We start from the raw sequence: 25,552 nt of genomic DNA on the forward strand, positions 1-25,552 counted from the left end.
TCCAGATTTTTCTGCTTGAATTTTTTTTTCATAAATGAAAGGAAGGAAGGAAGGAAGGAAAGAAGGAAAGGAAGAAGGTTGAGAGGGAAAGAAGAGCAGAAGGAGGGAGGGAGACCGCACGGTCCAAGTCATATCTGGAGCTGGGTTCAAGACTTTGGACCAGGGCCGGGGTGGTGGCCTGGTAGAGCACTCGCCTCACATGTGTGAGGCACTGGGTTCGATTCTCAGCACCACATAAAAATAAATGAATAAAATAAAGATCCATCAACAACTAAAAAAAATATTTTTTAAAAAGACTTTGGACTAGTAATTGGCTGCAACACTGTGATACCTGGGGTTTTGTGTGGAAATGCGGGGAAAAGTTTCTGTGCTGTTTAGGCAATAGCAATGGACGCTCCTAAGGACATTGAGCCCAAAGCAGCAGCCAATGATATATATCTGTGGAGAATGTCACACAGAAAATGAAATAAAATCCAGGGATCCAATCAGATGCAGAGAATGTGGATACAGAATAATGTACAAGAAAAGAACCAAAAGATGGGTGGTTTTTGATGTTCGATGAAACATGGGAATTCAGAAGAATGTGTTCCTTTGTACTTGGATTTGACCCTTTAATGTTTCTCATTATTGTATAGCTTTTGATTTAGCACACTTATGAATACAACTTTGTGCATATGATTTCATTTTATTTCATTTTCCAAACCAAAGTGTGTTTAGGTATCAATAATTTGTATAAATATTTTTTTGTTTAATTAAATGACCTTTAATTTAAAAAACAATTCGAACCCATTTTACAACACGTGGAAGTTAAATGAACAACGGGCGCTATTCTTTGTGTACTGAGCTCTCACTGTCCACAGCTAAACCCACTCAACCTTCATCAAGTTGAGTGACCAAGAATTCTCTCCAGTTCTCAGTCTGCCAATGGCGACGATCTCAGGCCAGTGAGTTTCTCTGATTATAAATGTCATTCTCCGCCAGCCATTGGCTCAGACTGTGGAAAAAAAAAAAAAAGAAGTTCAATGTCACCTCCAAATAACTATCTTGACACATTTATTCCCCAGAGACTGTGAAATGCAAAGAGATCCCACTTGGGATATGGTAGGATCAGGGGCCCCATTAAAGCTCTTCAAATTTATACCAAGTTAGAAAGGGCAGCCCGTGGTCCCTACACCAACCAAGAAGAGTTTCTCCTCATTTGGGAATGAGTGGATTTCCCACTGGACACAGTCCTGGAGTCAAGAGAAACCATGAAGGTGACAAATGGGAGACTGGACTGTTGCTCTCAGAGCCTGTTGAGTACCATCACCCCTTTAAGTTGCCCCTTATTGCACACCTGTCAGGTAGAGGCGAGGTGCCTTTCATGGGGTAACATCTGCTAGTTTGGGTTCCTTGCTCCCCTCCTGTTGAGGAACACTCCTTTTCCTCTCCATGTGTTTCTGGTGGAGCCATTTATTACAGCACACAGTAAACCTCCATCGCTGGTCACATGACCCAGGCATGGCCAATCATCCTGCTACATTGTCCTGACAACAGTGATTCACGGGTTCAAGAAGGGAGCAGGTGGCCCAAGCAGGGTCTAGCAGGAACTTCTCTGGAACTGACAATCAGATGCTGAGAGAAAGAAGGGCTTTCTTGGGATTTGCTAAGCTGGGGCTGCTGTGGCCATGTCCCAACTATAAAGAGAAGGCCTCTGCCATGGGAGGGAAAGAGACCAATGACGCAGAAAAAAGACAGATGTAGAGGAGAGTCCGGGGGCTCAGGAGCAGTCTCAGTTCCAGATTCCGAAGCCCCGGCCCCTGCAGCTCTTGCTCTGTTTCAGTGGCCTACCTCACCGTATGCGGAAACCCCAGCACCAGTCAGTTCCTTTTTTTCCCTACAAGTTGTGTTTCTGTTGCTTGCAACCAAAAAATTCAGACCATTACATCAGAACCTAAGACTCGCTGGACTCTCCCTAACCCGGTGCTAGCAGGGCCCTGTCAGTCTTGCCCACCACTGTTCCCTGGCACCAGCCATAGTCCCAGGCCCATAGTCATTTCTAAGGAAACTTCTGTTTATTGAATAAACAGCTCATGAGTATTGCATCGTAGAATCCTTACCCAAACCCTGAGAGTGAGGCTTCATTGTCAGAAGCTCCAAATGGTGAGGCCAGAGCCCAAGTTCACCCAGCTCAAGAGTGGCAAAGGCCACTTTGGGATGTGACTCTTCCATTCCTACGGATCTCCTGACCTCCACTCACACGGGGAACCAAAGCACAGACGTAATTCATTCGGCCCTTCTCAACCCCCAGCCTCTTGGCTGAGGAGATCCCGCGTGGGCCACCAGGAGCTGCACCTGTCCCACCACCTCCCACCTCCTCGGCCTCTCCTCTCAGCAGTGCCCAGGGGCCAAATGGAGCTTTCCTGCCTGGTGGTTCCTTCCTCCCCCAATTCTGTGCCTCTGTTCCAAGTTTCTGGTGAGTTACTGAATCCTCAGTTTCAAATCTTTTTCATATGCAAGTAGTTTATTCTCATTAAGAGAAATCCTATCTTCTGCTTGTTTAACTCTGTCAGTTAAATCCGTTAAGTTTATTTGTGTTTGCCCGGTGGTAATTTTTATTGAGAGAACATCTGAAACCCTCTGTGGGGAGGAAGTTGAAGAAGCCTGTGGTGTGGCCCAACCCTGGTCCCGATTTTCCTGACGTCTCCACCACCCGGGGTGCCTCTTGCCATTCACAGGAGGCTGGCCACGGGCCACTCATCTTGGGGACCTTTTGGAGTTTTGAATTTGTGCAGGGACGGTCTTGACCTTTGAGATCTCACATGAAGCGCTTTTCTGTTGGAAGAGGTCCCAGGAAGGACAGCCCTAAATAGTTCCTGAATGGTGTGGCAGCAGCAGACCAGACGAGTTCCTGTTTCCTACTTTCAGATGAAGGCAAGAGACCCAAAACTGGTTCCCCTGATGTGCTCGCGCCCTGGGCTGAGGTTCTCTGCACCCGCTGTAGCCAGACACACCTGCTTCCTTCCCCGACTAGATGTGGAAAGCCTTGAGTACAGGTTTTGTCTAATTAATTCATTATACCTCCAGTTTATCTTATAGTCTTACTACAGTAAACTCTGAAAGAATGAATGAGGGGATGAATGGATGGATGCATGAATGAATGGATGGATGGATGGATGGATGGATGGATGGATGGATGGATGAGTGGATGGATGGTTCCTTGGACATCATCTTCTGTCCAAAGGGGCACAGTCAGCACATAACTGACAACCACGTGCGAATGGTCCTCCCAGTACAGGGAAGTGATTATCATCACATTCTCAACACTCCCATTTTATAAGTCTCTTTGACACTTATTTCCTTATCTTCATTTTCTTTAGGGAAAAAATATTCACCTAGTTAATCAAATTTTCCTGCGTTTTTTTTTTTATTCCAACACAAATTGCAATTTCCAAATGATGCAGAACAAAGATAAACACAATTACAAAACCAGGCAGCTCCAATAGATAAACTTCAGACTGTAGGTCAGAAAAAAAAACTTGAACTAAACTTTGCCTGTCCGTTCTCCTTGTTCCCACCCAGGTTTTTTAGAATCTCTTTTGATTTAAAAGAAGTTTGTGATAGTTGGATAGATTCTGCTGTGCAGTAGGCTGTCAAGGTAGGAAGGGAAGCCAGGCACAGTGACGCACGCCTGTAAAACCAGCGGCTCGGGAGGCTGAGGCAGGAGGATGGCGAGTTCAAAGCCCGCCTCAGCAAAAAGCGAGGTGCTAAGCAACTCAGTGAGACCCTGTCTCAAAATACAAAATAGGGCTGAGGATGTGGCTCAGTGACTGAGTGCCCCTGAGTTCAATCCCCAGTACCCATCAACAGAAAGATAGGTAGTGAGCTCCCGGGTAGGAGAGATAGACAAATGGAGTTGGGTCACTACTGGTGAGGAGAATAGAACAGAAAATAACTGACTGGAGTATAGTGGAAAATGTGCAATAGGAATCCCAGAAATGACAAATTCAATTACAAAATTGGTTGGCATAAAGGAATGGTGAAAATTGCATCAGATAAAGGGTTACACAGTCCTGACAGTGAATCTTGGCTCCAGTGGTAGGTAGTTATGTGACCTTGAAAAAGTTACATAACTTCTCTGATTAAATGAGATGTAAACTACGAAGAACATATAGCGCAGTGTCTGACACAAGAGTATGTTAAAGTAGACTAGCCTCCTTTATTTGCTCTAAGAGGACAAGAAGTAAAAGGTGGATTCTAAAATTAACCCCAAATCCCTCCCATCCCTGAAAGCATACTCATTTGGGGAGTGACATTATCTTTTCCCCATCCCACCAAGGGGTAGAGTCTTGCTTTGATTTGCTTTGTCTGATGAGACACTGGCAGAAATCACTACAGCACAGGTTTGAGAGTGTGCCTGGGGACCCTGACTTTGACCAGATGAGAGAACCTGGTCTAACCTGCTGCATGGAGAGACAAGTTCTTCCTGCTCACTCTAGCCAATAGTTGAATGAGGCCCCAGGCCCCAGCAGCCTACCAGCTAGCTGACTGCAGAACTGCCTGGTTGACCCACAGACTTATGGGCAATGACAAAGTGAGGATTATATGAAGCCACTTTGTTACACGGCAAATGCCAACGATTACAAGTAGATTGGAAAATGTATCTCATTAGAAATAATAGGGGTCAATAAGTAAACAGAAACTGCTTTCCAGCAACTCACTTGATGGATGACTTTTAACTTAATAAGAGGGATCAACAAGCAAATGGAATTTGGCTTTCCAGAAACTCACTTGATAGGGGACTTTGCCACAATGTGGATACACTTCCAGACACGAGGGCTGTTGTGTGCATAGAAATAGCAGATCATAGCTGAATTATCGGGCAGGCTTTTAGCCAGTTTCACCCGCTGAAATGCGTGTCATGCTTAGAACAATGAACTTGAGGGCCTGAGCGGTTAATGCTAAAAGAAACTTAGGCAGTATTTGTTCAAGTGCTGTGTTCCTGGAAACCCGTCAGATCCTCCTGGGGAGGAGCCTGGCTGGGGACATCACTGTCACTCCCGCTCTGGGAGAGATTACTGTGGTCCCCCAGACAAGCAGAGAAATATTCAAACATTATTTAGATCCCACTTTAATATTACCTAAAAATCACCATCCAGGGGCTTTGATGTCTTGGCTGGGTAGAAATAACACTTCCCTCATCAAAAAAGTTGTTTGATCCTTGAATTCTGGTTTTTTTCTTCTTCTTCTCTTTAGATATTAACTCAGAGCATGTGAGTCTCCCCTGGGATGGAGCCATGGAAGGGGGCAGTTGATTTAGTGAATGAAGTGATTTAACTTCATTATCATTGCAGCCCTGAAAGGGGCGACTGTCCCTTTCCTGTTGGCACTGCATGATTCCCGCCCTGCCCGCCTCTGTCCCCGCACAGCCCCCCACCAGTTCTCACACCGACCCCCGTGGATAACCGGATCCCACCCTCCAGCACCCCAGACACCAAAGTGATCTTTGTAAAGTACCAATCCCTTGGGATTTCCCTGCTCAGAAACCCTCAATGGCTCCCTCTTGCTTCGGCCACTGAGACCCTCTCTTCCCCCTGTCCTATTAGAGTCCTGGGGTTGTCATAAGAAGCACCACAAACTGAGCGTGGACAACAGGCACGGACAGTCTCAGATCCAGCAACCTGAAACCAAGGTGTAGGCAGGGCTGCTCCCTTCTGGAGACCAAGGGGGACTCCACCCTGTTCCTCTCTCCCAGCTTCTGGTAGCCTCAGGAAGCCTTGGCTTGAAGACCACCCTCCCTGTCTTTACACCCTCCTTCCTCTGGGTGTTTCTCTCTGTCCAACCCCCTGTGTATTGAGAAGCAGTCATGTTGGATCAGGACCCACCCGAAGGCCCCAGCCCTATTATCTTAAACACCTATTTCCAAATCAGGTCCTATTCATGGGACCTGGCAGGACAGGACTTCAACATCTTTGGGGAAGATACAGTTCAGCCATAGCAGCTGTAGCAGCTGGTTGTCAAGGCCCTTCCTAGGTAGATCCCCAACTGAGCCTAGTGCCTTCCAACTCTGGCTCTGGCACCATCGGGGGCCACTCATCATCATGCCTGAGCTCAAATGTCTATTCCACCACCTCTCAGGCTACATAGCTGCTCTGAGCCTCAGTTTCTTCATCTTTAAAATGGGATAATAATGGCGCCAACTCAGGGGGTTGCTTTGAAGGTTAAATGAATTCGTGTCGATAAAGATCTCTGAAGAGTGCCTGGCTCCGAAGTATTTGGACAAAATTCATTACTATGGTTTTTAGGTTTTTTGTCCTCCCTTGCTTCTCCTCATTGAATGAAGTTTACCCTTTCACTGTCTCAAGAGGAGGTCGTAGCATCCTGAGGTCACTTTCCAAGTCCCCAGGAATAAAATCCAGACCTCAGGATGGGTGTAGGTCAGTGGTGGAGCACTGGCCCAGCCTGCACCAGTCCCTGGGGTCAATCCCCAGAATCGAGGAGAAAACAAAACCCCCAAAACCCAGACCTCTTTCCCCAAGGCCAGTGCCGGCTCCTCTGCCTTGGGGACATGGATGGGGACAGGCCTCTCGTCCTCCTCTGGCTCCTTCTGCCATCCCAAGTCATTCCAAGGTTGATCTGTTCTCCTAAAAACCCGGCTTCCAGTTTGAGCTAAGCTGCCCGGAGTGTTAGCAGCCGTTCTTCTGCTACTTGTTAATTTGTCACTCGGGGATACGGAGGGGACGGGAAGGCAAAGCGGGGCGCTCTGGTAATGGCTCGCCCCCAGTCTTCATCAGCATCGTAATTATTCCACACCTTTTTAATAGAGGAAGCATTAGCATTCCCAAACTGTGTAGGGGTCTGATTGAAATAATGTCTCCTGAATTATCTTTTCATAAACTGAAAAATAAATAAATAAGTGGGAAGCTCCCCAGACACAGCCTCCTTCCGGGCTTGTGCCTGGTGGGGGTCTCAGGGAGGTGGAGCACGGGGAGTGGCCAGGGGTGGCCATCTTTGACCCACTGAGGACAGGAGAGGTGGTCTGTCCCCTAGTTGCTCTTCCTCCCATCCTTCCACCTGGCACTGTCCTCAGGGCCTGCTCCTAGGACCCCTCCTCCATCTGGAAGCCCTCCTGGACGCCACCCTTCCCTGGTGACATGTGGACTACACACCACCACACCCACCTCATATCCCCAGTGGTTGGATATGGCTGCCCTTGACATTTGCAGTGCAGATTGCTCAAGGGCAAAGCCCTTGGGAACCTCGTCTTGTCCCCTCTGTGGCTGCCAGCACAAGCCCTGGCCCTCAGCTGGACAGAGAGGAAGACACTGAAGGCTGCCTGTGTCACAGTCCTTCCCACCGTCGCCCATTCCAGCTGCCTCTCCAGATGTGGCTGCAGATCTTAGCCAGCAACTGGGAGAGGTGAGCCGAGTGGGCCAGGGAGTGAGCGGCCCTGTAAGATGAAGGCTCACCACCTCCAGGGGCTTCCAGGCCGCAGGAAGGAGGTCCCCTTGGCTCTGTGACTCTACAGCCCCAGTCTCCGTTCCTGCCATTCTTTGCAAGGGAAACAGCAGCGCCTCTCACTAGCTCCCCGGCCAGCCACGTGTTAGGAAGGGAGTCTGCAGCCAAAGCCCGCCACTGTTGCAGTCGGCACAAACAGAACATCTCACATTTCAGAGCTGTCACACTACTGAGAGTCATTCACATAAACAACGAGGTCCTCGTGGGTTTGATGGCAACACAAACACCACTTGTGACTCAATTAAGGCAGCAGTAATTAAAAAGGGGGAACAGCATGCTGGCTCTCCAATCCCATCTTCCCATGGAGGCCTGGGCAGCTGACAAGTGGGACCTGGGGGCCCGATGGGGATGCTCCCCCAGGGCCTGTGCTCCATCCAGCCCGGGCCAGAGCTGGGGTGGGGGAGGAAGGATATGGGCACACAACTCTCGACCTCAGCTAGTGACCCGGCTCTGCACCAGCACGTGGCATATGTTGATGAAAATCTTTGTAAATGATCGAAGTGCCCCTGGGGACATGCAATGCTGTCCCCTGAGATGAGTCACACGTCCTTGGTTCCCAAATGACGATGGCCGATTACTGTTACTTTTACTCTGTTCCAGGCACTGTTGTGAGACTGTCGCAGACATGCAGCCGCAGCTACTGTTACTAATGAGGAGCAGGCGCAGGCTCGGGGCCATCCTTCCAGCTAGGAAGAGGCAACGCCAGGATAGATGAGGGGGTCTGGCCCCGAGCCCACCCCGCGGTCCGTACAGGTGGCCAGCTGCCTCTTGCTGTCTGAAATGCTCTCTCCTGGGCCAGGGCCCACCCGGTACTCACGACACGCTGGCTGTGCTCCAGGTGTGTGCCGGGCACCCGACCCAGGGGATCTCCTCCTCTGAGTTCTTTGATTATCCCCAGGTTCCAGATGGAGAAACCCAGGCTCATCCAGGGAGTGTCAGATTCTTCGAGCAAATCCATATTTACCTGACTCCCAGGACTGTGCCCGGTGCCCCGAATTCTGCCATCTTCTGTGGGTGCTCTAGAACCCGTAGAACATCCACCAGATGTCGGCATCAACATCCTTGTGTGTGAAATGGGTCGTGTGGAGGTCAAGGACGGAGGAATTTACGACAAGCGGGCTGTGTCCCCAAGTCTGTGGGCTGCTGCTCCTGCTTAGGGGCGTGGAGGGAGGGCAAGGGCAGGTGCTGGGACAGAGAAGGAGCCACGCTGCACCCAGGACCACCTAGGCAGGCTAGGAACCTGCTCACCCCCGGGAGGAACAGAACCTGGTCATCGCCATCACAGGTGGGGAACAGGCTCAGGTGGAGGTGACGTTCCCATCGTCCCACAGAAGCACATACAGAGCCAGCTTCGCCTCTTGGCCGCCTGCCTCAGGCCTTCGCCACTCCGGTCCACGCGGCAGCAGGGAGAACTCGGCCCGGTGCCCAGAGAGGCCGACAGAGGCCTGGCTCCCCTGAGAGTCCCCTGCCCTTTGGCCACTCATGGAACCTCTCTGGGACTATTTATCTCTAAAATGGAGATTTAAATGCAAGTGCTCAGCTCACCAGGGCCTGGGTGGGAGGATTTCAGGAGAGGCTGCAGGTAGACAGCTCAGCCCTGTGCGTGGTCTAGGAAAGGCCTAGAGGTGAGCAGTAGTCATGATGGGGACTGTGGGGAAGAGGAGGAGGAGGGGGGGAGGGGGAGGAGGAAGAGGAGGAGGGGGGAGGGGGAGGAGGGGGGGGAGGGGAAGAGGAGGAGGAGGGGGAGGAGGAGGAGGAGGAGGAGGAGGAGGAGGAGAATGAGAATGTGGACACCCACCCCCTGCTGCAGCCCGCCTTGGTCTCAGGCCTCTTCACTCTGCACTGAAGAGCCCGTCTGCATAGCGGCCATCTCCAAGAGGCCCCGTCACTCCAGGCCCCAAGCAAGAGCCTTCTCCCCATGCCCCTTCCTTGATCCCAGGGGCCCCAGAGCCCCCAAGTGCAAGGGGCTTCATAAACAGCTCCACGGAAGCCAAGGCCATCATCTGGCCTGTAAATCAGCGGTCCTTCTGTGGCCATTTGCAGCATCAAAGGCGCAGACACCTCCAGATAATGCATCACGCTCGAGGGGCGGAGGTGGGGGGAGCTGTCATCTGCAGTCAGTGAGCAGGAAATCTATGTCCCCTTCTGGGCCCGGGTGCCAGTGTCACTGAGGGCTGCCCCCTTGGCCTCCTGCATGAGCCAACACGGGGCAAGTGGTCATGGCTGCGGAGGTGTGTGTGTGTGTGTGTGTGTGTGTGTGTGTGTGTATGTGTGTGTAGATTGGTTGCATTTTATGTGTTTGTGTTTGTGTTTTCTCTTTTCTTTTTTTCCAAGAGGCCATCAGCATTCCGGCAGCGTCCTGAGAAATTCATCAAATTATTTAACCTTTGCAGGAATAAATAATACATGTGTTTTCTCAGGATTTGTTCTGATTAAGCCGTTCTGGAGTGGTGCCAGGCCTGAGCCCGCCCCGGGAGAGGCAGGAAGGAGGCGGGGGGCACAGGATAGGAAATCAGGAGGCCAGCAGAGGCCGGGGCAGGAGGGGGCCGAGGAGGCCGGAGGGCCCGGGAGGTGGACCTGGACCCCTGCGAGCTCCTCCAGGCTGGGGGCAGCAGAGGAAGGGGGTGGACTCCAGCAGCTCTGCACCTGCAGGCTCTCTGAGTCATCAGGCCCTGAGGACGGAGGCACAGGGGACAGAGAGCTGGGCGCGGGGTGAGTGGCAGTCCCATCTGGTGTCCGGGAGGCCAAAGGCCAGGCAGGCCTGGGTGTGACTCCCTGCCCCCCTTCTCTGCCTGCTGTGGAACTGCCCCTCCCAGCATCCACACCCATGTGCCATTTACCCAGGGGACACTGGCAGAGCCCAGTGTCTGCCCACAGTGACTGCTCAATAGAAACTCGGTTGAAACCCATTAAACTGCTGACCGCTGACCAGTATAAACCTATCAAAGGACCATTTCATATGGCTCCACCTACACGTGGTGTCACCTGTGATGGTCACAGGCTCCAGCACTGAGGGCCCACTTTGTGCTCCAGGCCATGTGTTCTCTACAGATAACCTTAAACTTCAGCCCCGTGAGGTGTGCAGCTTATTATCATTCACATTTTACAGAGGGAAAAACTGAGGCTCAGAACGGTCCAGGCACCTGCTTGAGGTCACCCAGCTGACAGAGGGCTGAGCTGGGCCATGATCCCAGAGTTTTCTAACACCACGGCATTTCTAGGGCTTGACCTTCCCTTGGTAGGACCCTGCCCCTAAGCATGGGGACAAGAGAGGCAGGAGAAGGCCCAGGTGGGGGGCAGGTGGGAAATGAAGGTCATAAATAGCAGACTCAGAGCCCATCCAGGACTGTGGAATTTCTAAGAGCTCCACTTCAGCAAGAGGCCCTTGATGAGCTACAGAGACAGTGAAGAGGGGAACGCAGAGGATTTAGAACTTTCGTAAGTGTCAGAGGCTCCCAGGAAGGCTCTCGAGTGACCTGGAAGCAGCCATAGCTATGGCATCTCTAGGAAAAGCCTCTGAGCAAAGAGCTCGACCTCAGTTGTCCTCACCCTCCTGGGCTCAGACGCTGGAGGGGCCTGTGTCGGGGCTCAGCCCACAGGACCTTGGAGGGGCTGATCCCACCTGGGGGAGGGTGAGGGAAGCGTCTCACTTTCCCCCCTGATCCTCGGTTTCCTCTGGTGCTGAGAGGGCGGGTCGCCCTGGGCTCTGCCATTCTGTCATCTGCAGGCACCTGCACAGCGAGGGCCACCAGGCAGGGGCTCTGGAGCCAGTCTGCTTGGACTCAAACCCAGTTCCACCATGGAGCAACCATGTGGCCTTGGGCAGGTAACCTGACCCCCCAGAGCTCATTGTCTGCCACCATGGAAAAGTCCTACCTGTAGACTGGCAGTCTCAGCAACAGACTTCTGTGTGTTCCCACCTAGGAGTGGGGGTTCTGGAAGTAGCAGCATGTGTCTTGATGACCAAGACCTGGGCGGGGAGGGAGGGAACCATCCCTCCATCCTCCATGAGCACCAGAAATGTCCCAAGGGAGGAGGTGACAGGGGCCCAGCTCCAACCCCAACCCGCCTGGGATTCAAATCTCCAAGGTCCTTAGCCTTTCCAGCCCTTGCTTAGGAGCCGAAATCTGGGATTGGGAGGATTCACAGTTGCCCACCAATAACCCCAGATAATCCCTCTTGTATCCACATATCATTTTCCTCTTAAAGAAATAAAATCTCTAATTAGAGTTTTCTCTGAACGCACTCTCTTTGAAAAAAATTAAAAATGCATAAACCCTCCTGTATCATGTATGTATATTTCATTGCTGCATAATTGGGATCTTTGTCAGTAACCAGGGTAGCCGGCGACAGCCTTTTAATCGGCTCCGGATGCTAATGGAGAAAGAGACGTTTTCCTCCTCTTTGCTCAACGGTTCAGCCAGAGACTAGAGTCCTCCCTAATAAGTATTTATGTCAAAACCCTTTTTTGGGGAGTGGGGGGGGGAGGAGCAGCTGTAGCCCAGTTGAAAGACGGGGCTCTGATTACAGTGCGCCGGCGAGGGGGGGTCACTTTCAGAGAGAAACAGTGCTAATCAAGTTAATCACAAAACCCGCGCTATAATTGCTTCAGCTCTCAGACAAAATTTTACTTTTATCTAAATTACTAAAGTGAGGAGAGTGCAATCCACTCTAATTTAGCTTTTGAGCTGAGGAGAAAGCATGTGTGGAAGGCTGGAGAGGTTTTTAAACATCAGGAGAACTCGTGCAATGGAATCCAACACTCCTCCCCGCCTCCCACCCGCCTCCCCTCCCTCCTGCCTCCTGCATGTCCCCCCTCCTTCCAGACGGCCTGGCCCAGAGCTGAGGGTTTGGACTCCTGGACCTACCCTTTAAGGCTGTTAGCAAGCTACTCAGCTTCTCCATGTCCTCAGTTTTTGCATCTGTGAAATGGGATTGATTGCCAGTAGGGTACCTATCTCAGGATTGGGGGGCAGAGTTAATGCATTGGCAGGAACTAGGTATTGGTTGTGTGTGCGCCATGTGCTCTCTCTCTCTCTCTCTCTCTCTGTCTCTCTCTCTCTCACACACACACACACACTCAAGAAGCGTGCATTGCTGTTGTGATCTCTCCATTTTCCTTCCTCCCTTCCTGTGCCTCTGTCTTCCTCGCCTTCTCCTCCTCCTTCTCCTTCTTCCACTTCTTCTCTTTCACCTCTTCTTTCTGAGTTTCCCTCCTGTTTCTAGCACCTTCTTTGCACAAGGCACGACCTGTCCTCAGGAACTCACAATCTGGTCTTGATGACTTCGAATTCAAGAGAAGAGTGAACGGGCCTCAAGGAACTCAGAGAAGAGCTGAGGGGATGGACCAGAGGGGACCCTTTCTTCCACTGGGAAATCAAGAAGGCTGCGTGGAAGGAGTGGCCTTGTAGCTGGGTATTGGAGGACACTGCTGCTGTGGACTTGGGGAGGCAAGACCTGGGGCCGGCACCGGGGATGGAAGGGCAGAGAGGGGAGCACGGGCAGCAGTCAGTGCACAGATGCCCGGTTCTGGCAGGCGGGACCCAGCTGTGCACAGCTCTGCAGGTGGGCCCACCTCTCTGTACAGCCCTCCAGCCTCGTCCAGTTGGCTCTCAGCATTGGCTGAACGGGAACCTTCGTTCCTCGCCTTGCAGGGAATCCCAAGTGGGATCCCACGATGGCCACGCACTGGGCCACTCATTTAGTCCCATGTCACTGGCTGCTTTTCCCCACCTGCCTTCCATCAGCCTCGCTTTCTCCCACAGCAGCCTCCGGGGGTCTTCCAGATTCACGCTTCGTCCAACGAGGAGCTGATGTCATCCAACTTGCCCGGAAACACAGATTAGAGAAAACACACACAGTCAATTTAACTGGCAATTAAACAGACTCCCCTATGTAATTAGCGTCAAGACAACTCACAATTACTATGGGGCGCACATTCGCAGCCGACGCTCCACATTTATATAGAGCAACAATTACTGGGCGCTAATATCTTAACAGGAAGCGGAGGAAATTTGTGAAACATTTTAAGGAGGCAGCCCATCCTGTCCTTTTGCACTGTAAATAACTCTCTTGTAAATGGAACTGTAAAATTAAAGAGGCAATGCTTGAAATGAGGCGGAGAAGACAAATATTTACTCTATTGAAAGTAACTGATTGCTGTTTTGAGATGACCAATTTCAGGAACCTCACTGCTTGTCCCATGTTAGTAAAAGCCAAATCCCCTGGCTGAGGGCTTCCCCGAGCCAGGCCCATCACCTGCTGTATTGCATCCAGGTCTCACAGTGACTCTGTACAGAGATGGGGAACTGGGCTCCCGGAAGTGAAGCCACTTGCCCAAGGTCACAGCAGGACAGAATCTGGGTCTGGTGCAAAACTTTGGTGCAAAACCCCCCACATTCACGGCTGTCTGTGCCACAGACAGTCACATCCAGATCCAAACACTAAGCAGAAGGCAGAGGCCCCGGAGGGAGGGACCAGCCCAAGGCCATGCAGCAGGTCCAGGGAACAGCAGGTCTCCCACCATTGCCCCTTCCCACTGTATCCTCTGATAGAAATGGAAATGATGCCACCAAAGAAGGACCCCTTTGGTGACTGCACCTCTCCTAGAACTGCCTTGTAGGTCTAAGGTCCTTATTCCTGGGGAGAGAAAGAGGACTGAGTTGGCTTTAGGGTCAACAGACTATGCGATATAATCCACCACCACTCCCCCTTCCCCAAAAAAGGAGCTCTGAAATATTGAATTCTATGCTGGACACGGAGTACTGTTCTTTCTCTTCCCTTATCCTAAACCTTTGTAAGCATCCCTGAAAGGGATAGCAGCAATCCTGAAGCCCTGTAATTAGGAATACTTGGCCAGATGCAATATACACATTTAGCTTATCAAGGGACTTTAGCAGTAAAAGCTACGGTATCAGTATCAACTAGTTATTGCCATGTAACAAATCTTTTCAAACCTCAGGGACTTAAATGCAATGCCTTGTAAACACTTTGCCATGTACTGGGACTGGGCTGGTCTAGGCCAAACTGGGCTGGGTGTCTCTACTTACTGCAGGTCTTTGAGTCAGTAGCAGCTTCATCCCTCAGGTCTCCCAGATTCGTCAAACCAACAGATCTTTTCCTGGGATGGAAGAGGCTCAAGAGAGTGAGCAGAAACATGCGAGGAAGGCCTGGACTCAAGTTTGCCACAGGTTTCTGGCCAAAACAAGTTACACGGGACTGAGGCTTGGATGGTTTGAATGTGTTCCCCCATAGTTCATATGCTGGAAGTTTGGTCCCCAACATGCTGTTGTTGAGGTGGTGGAACCTTTAAAAGGTGGAGCCTATCGATGGGCAACCAAGTCAATGGGACATGACACTTGGAAGAGATTAATGAGGTCCTCGTGGAACTCCCACGAGTCTGGCCTGTTCTGTCTGTGGCTGTTTCCCCTTCTGCTTCTCCACCATATTGTGATGCAGCCAAAGGAGCCCTCACCAGCGGCTGAGCAGATGCGGCTGCTGATCTTGGGCTACTGCATCTGTTATGGTTTGGAGGTGAAGAGTCCCCCAAATGCGTGTGTTGGAGGGTTGGTCCAGGATGCAGCAATGTTCAGAGACGAGGGTTTGGGGAAGTGATTGGGTCATGAGGGCTCCAAGTGGGGGATCAATCTTTTGATAGGTGAATGGGCTGCTGGGAAGTGGTGGAAACCGCAGGCAGATGGGGCAGGTGCTTTCCTCCACGCCCTTCTGCCATGACGTTTTTGCCTTGGAGCCGGCCAGCCATGGGATGAAGCTCTGAAATCATGAGCCAAAATAAACCGTTCCTCCTTAAGTTTTTTCTTCAGGTGTCTGTCACCAAAAAAAAAAAAAAAAAAAAAAAAATACAGACCAAACACAGCATTCAAATCTGAACTAAATAAAACTCTTTTCTTTATACATATTTAGTTCAAGTATTGTGTTACAGCAATGGAGAACAGACACGCAGCCAAGTTACATGTAAGGGTGCTCATGCAGGGACCAGGGAAGAATTGTGAGGAGGGGAACATTCTATTCACCACAATACAATAAAACATCAAATGGGTCTTTAAAAAAAAAAAATTTCGGCATTTGGTGGGAAAGGAGCTAGCTGCTAGAGAGAGATGATTTCAAGCTTGATTTATGAACTTTAAAATAGGAATAATCACAACTAGCTCACCAAGCTGTCATGAGGCTTACATAAGATTCTGCACATGAGTTACCTGCACCACCCGAGACCCACACTCAATAACCCCCGCCATCCCGAGGGCACCAACACATCTTGGTTTCCTCGGGACTGTCTAATCTGGGAACAGCCACAGTCCCAGGCAAACCAGAATGTCAGTCACCCTAACCATCCCCATTACCAAAATAATACAAGGTCATCTTCACCTGCCGGGTCCATTGGCAGGTAAGAGGATAAACCTTCTCCTCTGCTCGACAACCACCCTTCTCTGAATGGCACTACCATGTTGGTGCTGCGGCCCCTGGGACTCAGCGGTGCTGCTGGAGCATACGGGGAGCAAACGATGAACTGTTTAGTGGACTCTTCCCTTGTGGGGCGACAATCTAAGATGAAAAACATGAAGCACGTGTATAGTAACGGCTGTGACACAGGAAGAAAGTGACTACAAATCCGGCTTCCCTGAGGATGGCAAGGGAGGGATTTAAAAAATTACCAGCCATGTTCCCTAAGCGCCAACAAGCCTAAGAGCCTGGTTCCAGAAATTCAAAGACGATTATGTCTTGACAAGAGTTTTCCTCACCCAGGGAACTTGTCTTAGTTTCTCCCACCAGGGTCTGGTTCTAAAGACATTGGGTTACACGTTGGAAAACCTTCAAGCCACCCGAGGGTTGGTGGAGGTGGTGCCGGTGGGTGTTCCGCTCCCTGAAATCCTGGGAGTGAGGGGATTCCGTATGCAGTGGGGTGGGGAGCTCTCTGGGATGTCAGCTGTCTGTCGTTCACTTGGAAACAAACTCTGAATCAGCGTGGATCAGCCCCGATCCTTCCTCTCCATCTTCTGGCAGCTGGGCCCTTTCATCTCACACTTCCGTTGTCCTAAAAAAATCACAGGTGAAGCCGCATCTTCCCGGGCACCCAGGAGGGCACAGGTGCTCCCCGAGGAAGCCGACGCCATTCTCAGCCCCGCGTCTCCTGGAAGAGCCGAGTCCACAAAGGGTGTCCAGGGCTCTGGGTGGACCGTGATCTTTGAGAGCAGCTGCAGGGCAGCAGGGGAGCCCCGCGCCCCCACTTCACCTGCGGAAGGAAACCTGGGGCTCCTTTGCCAGAACCCAAGCACCTTCTGCCTGGTAAGTCACCCCATGAAGTCACACCTCCTGGCCTCGCTGGCCAGACTCCAGCAAGTTCACTGTCATTCACTGAACTGTCACCGAGGGCTCTGGGGCCAAGCCCACCCGGCTCCAGAGATAAAGGAGATGTGGGCAGGGGGTCCAGGAAGGCTTCTCTGAGGAGGCCTTTGGGGGCTGAGCCCAGTCCCTCACCCAGGACAGGAGAGCCAGGATCTCAGCCCCAGGCCCACTTTTCATGCCTGGGGGGCTTTAAGGAAGTCATCTAAGTTTCATCCACAAAATGGGGACAGTGATGGTACCCGGCTTGTGAGGTCTGTGGGAATCCATAAGATGAGAGGTGTCAGTCGCTCAGCACACGCAGCCATGTATTTAACAAGCACAGATGGGGTGCCGGCCACCATGCTGGGCAAGGAGACTTGGACACAGGGGTGGACACAGCCACCGCCCATGACTAGAGAGTCCCTGGTACATAGGGTGGCCCAACTGATGCCAGTTGTCGTCATTAACTCAAGGGCTCAGGACAGGGCTCAGAAGGTACTAGCTCCCTCTGCCTCCACCAGAAGCACCAAATGGACCTGCCGTCCCTCCTTAGCAAGATTGAGGGGACTAGGCCATCTGAAAGGTTAGCCGGGCTCTCAGCAAGAACCAAACACACGCTGTAAAGAAGTCCTGGGGCTGGAGGGTCCCACTGTCTACCTCCTCTCTGCCCTAACCAGGCCACCACCTCCTTTGCCCCAAAGCGGGTGCCGCTGGTCCCGAGTGCTCGCAGGCGCTGCCCTGGCCTGAGGAGACTCCTACACCCCGAGAAGTCCCCATGAGGCACTCGATATCAGTGGCTCTCAAACTTCAGCAGGGGTCAGACCCACCAGGAGGGTCTGTAGACCACTCCCAGAGTTTCCAGTTTGGTAGATCTGTGGGGTAGGGACCCAGAATGTGCATTTCCAACAAGGCCACATTGATGCTGCAGGTTCAGCAACCTCTGGTTTAGAACGTCATCCCCATTTCACAGGTGAGGAGACTGAGGCTCTGAGAAGGGAGGAGATTCACCTGTTCCCACAGTCAGATAGGAACAGGGCTGCACCCTGATCCACTGGCCTGGCTTGCTTGAGACTAGGGGTTCTGGGGACTTTCAGTGCTAAAACCGGGACAGCCCCTGGCAAACCAGGACAGCTGGTCACCTGAGTTGCAATCCAGGCCCCAGCAACTCCTCTACCGTGTCGAGAGAGCACTTTATAATTCCCAACAGGCTTTACATCCATTGATACTGCCAGGATCAGTAGTTCTCTGCATCCAAGATCTCTCTGAATTCTCATAACCCTCCAAAGTGGGAGCTATTAGTGGTAAACTGAGACACAGAGGGGTGATCTGTCCAGGTCACGTGGTTACGAGTGGCAGAGGTGAGATTGAATGCCAGGCTCTGAATCCGCTGCATCCGGGGCCTCCTTCTTGCAGGAGGGCTAGCTGAGAGCCTGGTGTGGAGTGGAGCATGCCTGTCCCCAGCCCTGCTTCCGGAACCACAGTGCCTGGTTGCTGGAAGGACGATCTTGGGTAAGCCACTTAACTACAGGCTTCAGCTTCTCCTGCTTTAAGATGGCATAACAGCTGCCTGCTGGATTGCTGTGCAGAGTTAAGTGGGTTAAATGCAGAAGAACTCCGCAAACAGCACTTAGCAGGGAAGATGCGACAAGTGTCTGCTGCTACCATCTCCTGCAGAGGAGGGATACGGTCCTGCCCTCCAGGAAGAGGTCTGTCTCCCTGGACTCAGCAACCCCAGGAACTTTGACTGCAAAACAGGGAACATCCGTAATATTTTTCTATTGCTACCACTAATTCCTGTGTTGAGTCTCCACTGAGCGGGTTCTCCACTACCTTCTTCCACTGGGGCTATTTCTAAATTCCAAGGCCCCTTATATGTTGCTAAAGGGCCACCTGATCTTCTGCCCCCACTGGGAAAGCCATCCGTTTACCCCATTCTAGTCATCGTTCCAGGCTGGGGACCAATGAATCATCCCCACTTGCCTTCCATAGGGTTCCCTTGGGGACACTCTTTTGTGCCACCCTTGGCAAGCCTTGCTGATCAAGGGTCTTCTTGAGAATATGGAGGCCCTATGTGCTCCCTGGGAACCCAGCAGCCTCCCCAAGGATCCACCTGGGATAGGAAGCCCAGGACCCTCTGAGTCACGTCCCACAGATTTGGTTGGCGGGGGACAGGGAGGAGTTACCCCCTGCTACCTCTTGTATACGTCCTGGCTGCCACCATGACGTGGAGTTCATTATTTGCAGGTTGGGCCCAGGAAACGCAGGCTGCTCAGGAATAAAGAGACAGGTCCCACCTTCAATGGCTTCTAGAGACAGGTGAACCAGAGCATCCACAAAGCATCTGCTCAGAGCTTGTCTTCACTCCCTGGGGGAGCCTGGGCAGGTCACCTTCTGTCATGGTTAAGTTTTTATGTTGACTTGGCTAATACTCAAGTATTTGGTCAAACATTATTCTAGATGCTTCAGTGAGGGTTTTTTTTTTTTTTTAGGTGAAACAAACGTTTAAATCAATAGATTGACTAGAGCTCACTATCTTCCCTAATGTGGGTGGGCTGTATCCAATCAGTAGAAGGTTTGGGTGGGGTGGGGGAACTTCCTCTGAAGAAGAGGGAATTCTGATAGCTGCCTTCAGACTGCGCTGACACCTCTTCCCTGGGCCTCCCGTGTCCTGGCCAGCCTGCAGCTTTGGACTCGCCAGCCTCCACGGTCACCTGAGCCAGTTCTTACGAATCTCTCCCTCGTAGTAGTATGCCTTCCTCTCCACATTTCCTTGTACCTCGTGGAAAGATAGGGATCAGTACAGGAGAACCCTCCCTGGGCTTCTTCCAAAGCCTGTGGGTACAGGTAAAGTCTGGCCAGGATTTGAAAGCCACACTTGGGTTTCAGAAGCTCTGGGAACTATCTGGAATTATGTGTCATGTGCTCGTTCACTTATTTAACAATTCATTTCTGCTTATCTCCTCGGGACCAGGCATTGTGCCAGTGTCTGGGTACCAAGAAGAATTATTTAGAATTGATGGTAAAAGATCTAGGCAATTAGCAAGCGACAAGGAAGTGGATATCATGTGCTACACACTCACCGTCTTAGTCTGTTTTCTGTTCCTGCTGCAGAATACCTGCTGCCGGATAATGTATAAAGAAAAAAAAAAAGGTTTCTTTGACTCACAATTCTGGTGGCAACTGCAGGGTTCAAATAGCATAGTGGCAGCATCCCAGCGAGGGTCCCCTGGCCGTGTCACAATTTGGAAGAGAAATAGAAAGGGAAGTGTCTCATTTAGAAGGGTGCAAGAGTGTGGAGGAAACCTTCTTTTTAACAAGCCACTCTTGCAAAAACTCATTCCATGAGAACAGCATTTGTCCCTTCTAAGGGAGCACCCTGTGACCGACCCGATTACTCTCCACCTTTAAGGTTCTGCTTCTTATAGGTTCCGCCACCCAACACCACCACACTGGGGCCCAAGCTTCCAGTGCATGGACCTCTGTAGATGATGGTTCACCCAACCGTACCCAAGCCAAAGCACAAGAGTCAGGTAGGGAAGGCAGGAAGCCACAGGAAGGTCCTCATGTCCAGGGAGGGGCCCTATAACTAGCCCTCCTGAATTAGACAGTTCAGGAGTGAGAGGGAGGTGTGCAGCGAACAGAATGTGCAGAGAGAGCTTCGAGAGACAGAGAAAGATGACCCAGAGAGGCAGGAAGGACCATCTGGAAGGAGGTAGGCTGGAGCCAAAGCACACAGCACGCGGGTCTCCCTTGGGCTTGGGGCTGTATCCCAAGGGCAATGGGATCCTTGGAAGGATTTCAAGCAGGGAGTGACATGGTCCACTTGAGAGGTGCTCCTTATCTGCAGCAGACCTGGGTGCTCACATGGGAAAAGGGTCCATGGAAAACCCCCTGTGCGCCTCATTTTTAGCCAGTGCTCCCAGGCACTCCAGGGTGGGGAGGCTGAGGCGCCCCCTGGTGGATGGAGCGGGAGCAGCAGCTGAGGGCCTTCAGGTGAGTAGGGAGATCAGAACCTGGATTCTAGGAGGCTGCTCACGGGATCTCAACCGTCGTTTGGCTGGGCCCAGGAATTGAGTTGTCAGATCCTGCATGTTGAGATATTGTAATTAAAGGTTTGTCAATATTTCCACTGAAAAGGCAATTTTCCCAAGGGCATCTGGTTTGGAGATTTTTTTCCTTGTTTTCCTGTTTCCTTGTTTTCCCCTTGGTGTACGGGAGCCGGGCAGGCCTCCTGATTGTGCATGCGACACAGGTCTTTCAGAGTAATAGCAGTCTGCACTATTGGCCAAAATGACTGTATTCATCTTAATTTTTAACATCTATTGCCTTGGAGAAGGTTTAGAATTAAATGTTTGGATGCACCAGCAAATAAGAGGAAGGAAGTTTCCTTCCCTTGAAAGGAAGGTTCTTCATTCCCCCACCCAGCCAAAATCCTGGTTCCATTGCTTTACCTCAGATGGAACAAGAGTCAGACTTACAAAGCAGAACATTGTGATTGCAAAGGTCTGGCAATAAACCAAACTCTTTTGTTAAGGTAGTGAGCTCCCCGTTGCTGTTGGTATTCAATCACAGCATATCAACTGATGAGCCAGGGATTTGTGTTTTCAAGGTACGGGGACTTGTTCATGAAGCTACCCGGGGGATTCTTTAACACTAGCTGCAAGGAAGGTTCCATGGGGTTTTGTCACCAATTCATGGGATTTTAGTGAAACCTCCCTGAAACAAATAGTGGGTTCCTCCAAGAAGATTGGTCCCTTCTGGTCTTTTCTAGTCGTTCATTCCTGCAGTCCTGACAACGTGGTGGAGTTTTCCAAGTTTGCACCTACTTCCCAGGAATAAAGCTGAGTCTTCCTTAACCTAATCCTGCACTTCAGACTTGTTCAGATGGGCCTCAGGAGCTCCGCAGGCTTTGGCATCTCAAAGAAGGGCCTCCTTGGAGCCCAGAGAGTTAAGAAGTGGAGTGAGTCCCTTCTCTACTACACAGAGACAGCGCCACAGCCTGCTGCGCGTCAGAAGTCAAGGCGGGCAGATGTGGGGTGGTGTCAGCCACCGCCAGGGCTTCTAGAACTCCTCATAGAAAGTGAAGGGTCTCAGGGCCACCTTGGGCTTGGCCATCCCACATTCAACGTGCCCCCAGGGAGGGCCCCAGGGGAGAGCCTGTGGGTAGTGAGGATGGCGCAGGCGCTGTCCTATGGAGAACCCTATCTGCTTCCCCATGAGCTGTGGTCCCTCTGTCTGTGCCCCGTGCTGCCTGGCTCCGTACCCTGCAGGTGGTAAACGAGCCTCCATGTAACATGCATGGAGTGAACACCACTGTGACCCCTGCAGTCCGCGGAAACCTTGTTCAATCCCTTTCTCCTCCCTGTCTTCCCACTTAGGAGCATTTCAGTGCATCTGGACCATCTCTGGTGTCTGTGCCACACTCCCTAGCTGACCACGCCCCTTCACGTCCACAATGACATCTGGCCTGCCATGTTAAGGTAAGGGGAATGAGATGCCGAGCTGTCGTAGCAGCAGCAGGACCCCAACCCTGGAGCCCGGACTCCGAGGCCCGGGAGCTGGTGGCCAGACCTCCAAGTCCTCAGAAAGCAGCAGCTGCAGAGGGCCCGGCCCTCATTTCTGCCTCCCGCAGACCACCCACACCTTGTCCCTGCCTTTCCCTTCTGATGTCACCACAGCCGCTCTAAGGCTTGTTCTGTGAGGGCTCTTCCTCGGTAGGCAATTACCTGAGTTCATATGGTTAATTGAAATATTCCTTTTCCTTGGGTTTTAATTCATCCAGCGTCGTTGCAGGAGCCACAGATAATAAGACCTAATTTATAATTAGGGCTTATCAAGAATCAGCTAATTTCTAGACCCCTGATTCCCAAGGAGGCAGTGCAGGGTGGGGGCTCCTCTTTCCTTTCCAGGGAGTTGCTACCCACGAAGCTCAAAGAGGCACCAGGGAGGGAGGAGAACTAATTGGGAGCTGGCCCTCCATCTTGGACAATTTATTAATTGGATTATGGGAAATCTCAGGCCCGAGGCAGATCCCAAGGAGGGACGGCTGCCCCCCCTGGTTTGTGGGGAGAATGTTAGACACAAAGACGAGACCTGGGTTTCATTTGGTCTTTCGGAAGCTGAGAATCTTTAAATAAGTCACTGAATGCTGCCTGGCCCCCGTGTCCCCTGCCCTGCAGTGGCCAGGACCGTCCTTGCCCTGCAGAGTTCCAGGGGCTGACATGGGAATGACGTGAGAGGGTTAAACAGGTACCTCTCAGGAGCAGTTATGACTATTTTGAGCGACTTGTGTGCATGAGATGGGCCCACAAACCAGTCAGGAAAGGGTGTTCCAGCCCGGGAAACCATGTCTCAGAGAGAATGAGGCTGGGGTCCCAGAGGTCTTGGACTCCGGTCCCTCTGTTGCTTTCCTACTTCAAGCTTCGCTACCCCTGGAAGCCTCTCAAACACCCACCCGGCCAGTTTGAGTGGCAGAGAGTGGGAGGGGGCACAGCAGCGTGGGCACAACTTTGGAATCAGGTAGGTTTGGTTTCAAACTCACACTCTGCCTTTGACTAGCTGTAGACACCAGGATTCCTCTGGTTGCGTGTGAAAAGACAGAAACCCAATCCACATGAGCTTAAGCTTAAAGGAAAGATGAGCCAATGTCTCCGAAAACTCTAAAGGAACAGCTTTGAGTACGGTGGGATGCGGGTGCTCAGGGATGACCGTCCCCGGGCGAGGGAGAGGAGGTGGAATGAGCCTTCAATGTGAGTAGGATTTCCACCCAGGAGAGAAGCGTTCTGCAATGAATGGGAGATTGAAAGGACAAGACGCCAGGTCTTCTTAGGGCACTCACTCACTCTATCGGATCCTCTATCTTTCCGTTCAGCTGTGCAATAGGGTCAGCCTCCATGTTTCAGGAAATAAGATTAAATAAGATACAAAAATCTACTGCATTTTTAATTCTAGCAATAAACAATCCAGATAGGAAATTAAGTAAGTTTTTTTTTCCATTTATAAAAGCTACGAAAAGAATATTTAAGGATAAATTTAACAAAAAAGGTGCAAGACTTAGCCTCTAAAAACTTCTACAAACCGTTATTGAAAAAAACGAAGAAAGACCTAAATAGGAGCAAAACACACCCTGTGTTCATGGAAGACTTCATTTTGTTAAGATGCAACAGTCATCAAACTGCTCTATGTACTCAGTATAATCCCTAGAACATTACAGCTGACTTTTTTCCTCAGAAATTGAGAAGCTGATCATAAAACTCATATGGAAGTACAAGGGGCTGGCGGCCCAAATCAATCTTGAAAAAAAAAATTGGGGGGACTCACTTCCCAATTTAAAAACTTTCTCCAAAAGTCCAGTAATCAAGACAGTATGGAACCAACAGAAGGATAGGTATATAAAATCTGTGGCACAGAATTGAGAGTGCAGAAATAAACCCATACATTGATGCCTACGGATTTTTGACAGGGTGCTAGGCAATTAAACAGGAAAAATAATAATCTTGTCAATAAATGATACTGGAATAATAGCTATCTATGTGTAGAAGAGTGAAGTTGAACTCCTGCTTCACATATTATTAAAAAATTAACTGAAAATGAATCATAGATCTAAATGTAAGAGCTAAAACAATAAAACCCCTAGAAGAAAATACAGTCACATATTCATGACCTTGGATTAGGCAATGGTTTCTTAGCTATGGCTCCTAAAACACAAAGTACAAAAAATATAGAGATAGATAAGTGGACTTAATCAAAAGTGAACATTTTTAATTTTTAATGAAAAGGACACTGTCAAGAATGTCACAAAGAGAATGGAAGAAAATATTTGCAAGTCTGATACAAGAATTTCATGTAATCCATAAAGAAATATTGCAATTCAATCAAAATATTAAAAATTGGATTTTTAGTCAACCATCAAAAGATTTCTCCAAAAAAAAGATATACAAATGACCAATAAGCTCAATAAAAGATATTCAACATCATTAGTCACTAGAAGAATGCCAATCAAAACCACAAAAGACACCACTTGACATCCACTAGGATGGCCATAACCAAAAAGATGGGCCCATAGCAGCATTGGCAAAGATGAAAAAGAACTGGAATTTTCTTACTGGCTGGTAGGTACAGTGGTGCAGCCTCTGGGGAAAACAATATCACGCTTGGAGCTACCATGTGACCAGGCACTTCCATTCTCAGCAATTCCACTCCCAGTCTCAAGAGAATTAAAAACATATGCGTATACAAACACCTACCTGAAACTAAATAGCACCATTATTCATAACAAAGAATAGAGAACCCCAAAAGTGCATCAACCGATCATTTAATCAACAAGACGGATTCTAGCCTGTCAATGAGATATTATTCAGCCATAAAATGGAGTGAAGTGCTGACACCTGCTAGGACGTGGACACACCTGGAGGACATCAGACTAAGGGAAAGAATCTGGTCACAGGAGACCACCTGTGCAGTTCTTCTTGTGGGGAATGTCAGTCTAGGTTTGATTGATCTACACAGACGGGAAACAGATGAGTGTCTTCCAGGGGCTGAGAAAGCGGTGAACTGGGAGTGACTTAGGGGGTCAGGGGTTTCTTTATGAGGTGGTGAAAATGCTCTAGGATCATTCAGTAGTGATGGTTGCACACCTGATGGGTCCATTAAACCCACTTACTTTTACACTTAAGAAGGTGAATTGACGGCCTATGAACTCTATCTCAATGAA

At 50.4% G+C, this 25,552-nt stretch overlaps 1 long non-coding RNA gene and 1 pseudogene across 2 annotated transcripts; one reads left to right on the top strand and one right to left on the bottom strand.

Annotated features, from left to right (window-relative positions):
* Positions 1-387: 387 nt before the first annotated feature.
* Positions 388-575, top strand: LOC101971582 (DNA-directed RNA polymerases I, II, and III subunit RPABC4 pseudogene; annotated as a pseudogene).
* A 90-nt stretch (positions 576-665) lies between these two features.
* On the bottom strand, positions 666-7,649 carry LOC144376913 (uncharacterized). Of its 2 annotated transcripts, none has more exons than XR_013437263.1 (2): positions 7,449-7,649; positions 666-994 (listed from the first exon to the last, which is right to left on the bottom strand). It is a non-coding gene; the product is annotated as an uncharacterized LOC144376913 (long non-coding RNA). The 2 variants fall into 2 exon arrangements; XR_013437264.1 differs by lacking the exon at positions 7,449-7,649 and adding an exon at positions 5,121-5,289.
* Between the last annotated feature and the right edge of the window lie 17,903 nt (positions 7,650-25,552).

Source organism: Ictidomys tridecemlineatus, chromosome 4 (assembly GCF_052094955.1).
Source record: "Ictidomys tridecemlineatus isolate mIctTri1 chromosome 4, mIctTri1.hap1, whole genome shotgun sequence".
Lineage (NCBI taxonomy): Eukaryota > Metazoa > Chordata > Mammalia > Rodentia > Sciuridae > Ictidomys > Ictidomys tridecemlineatus.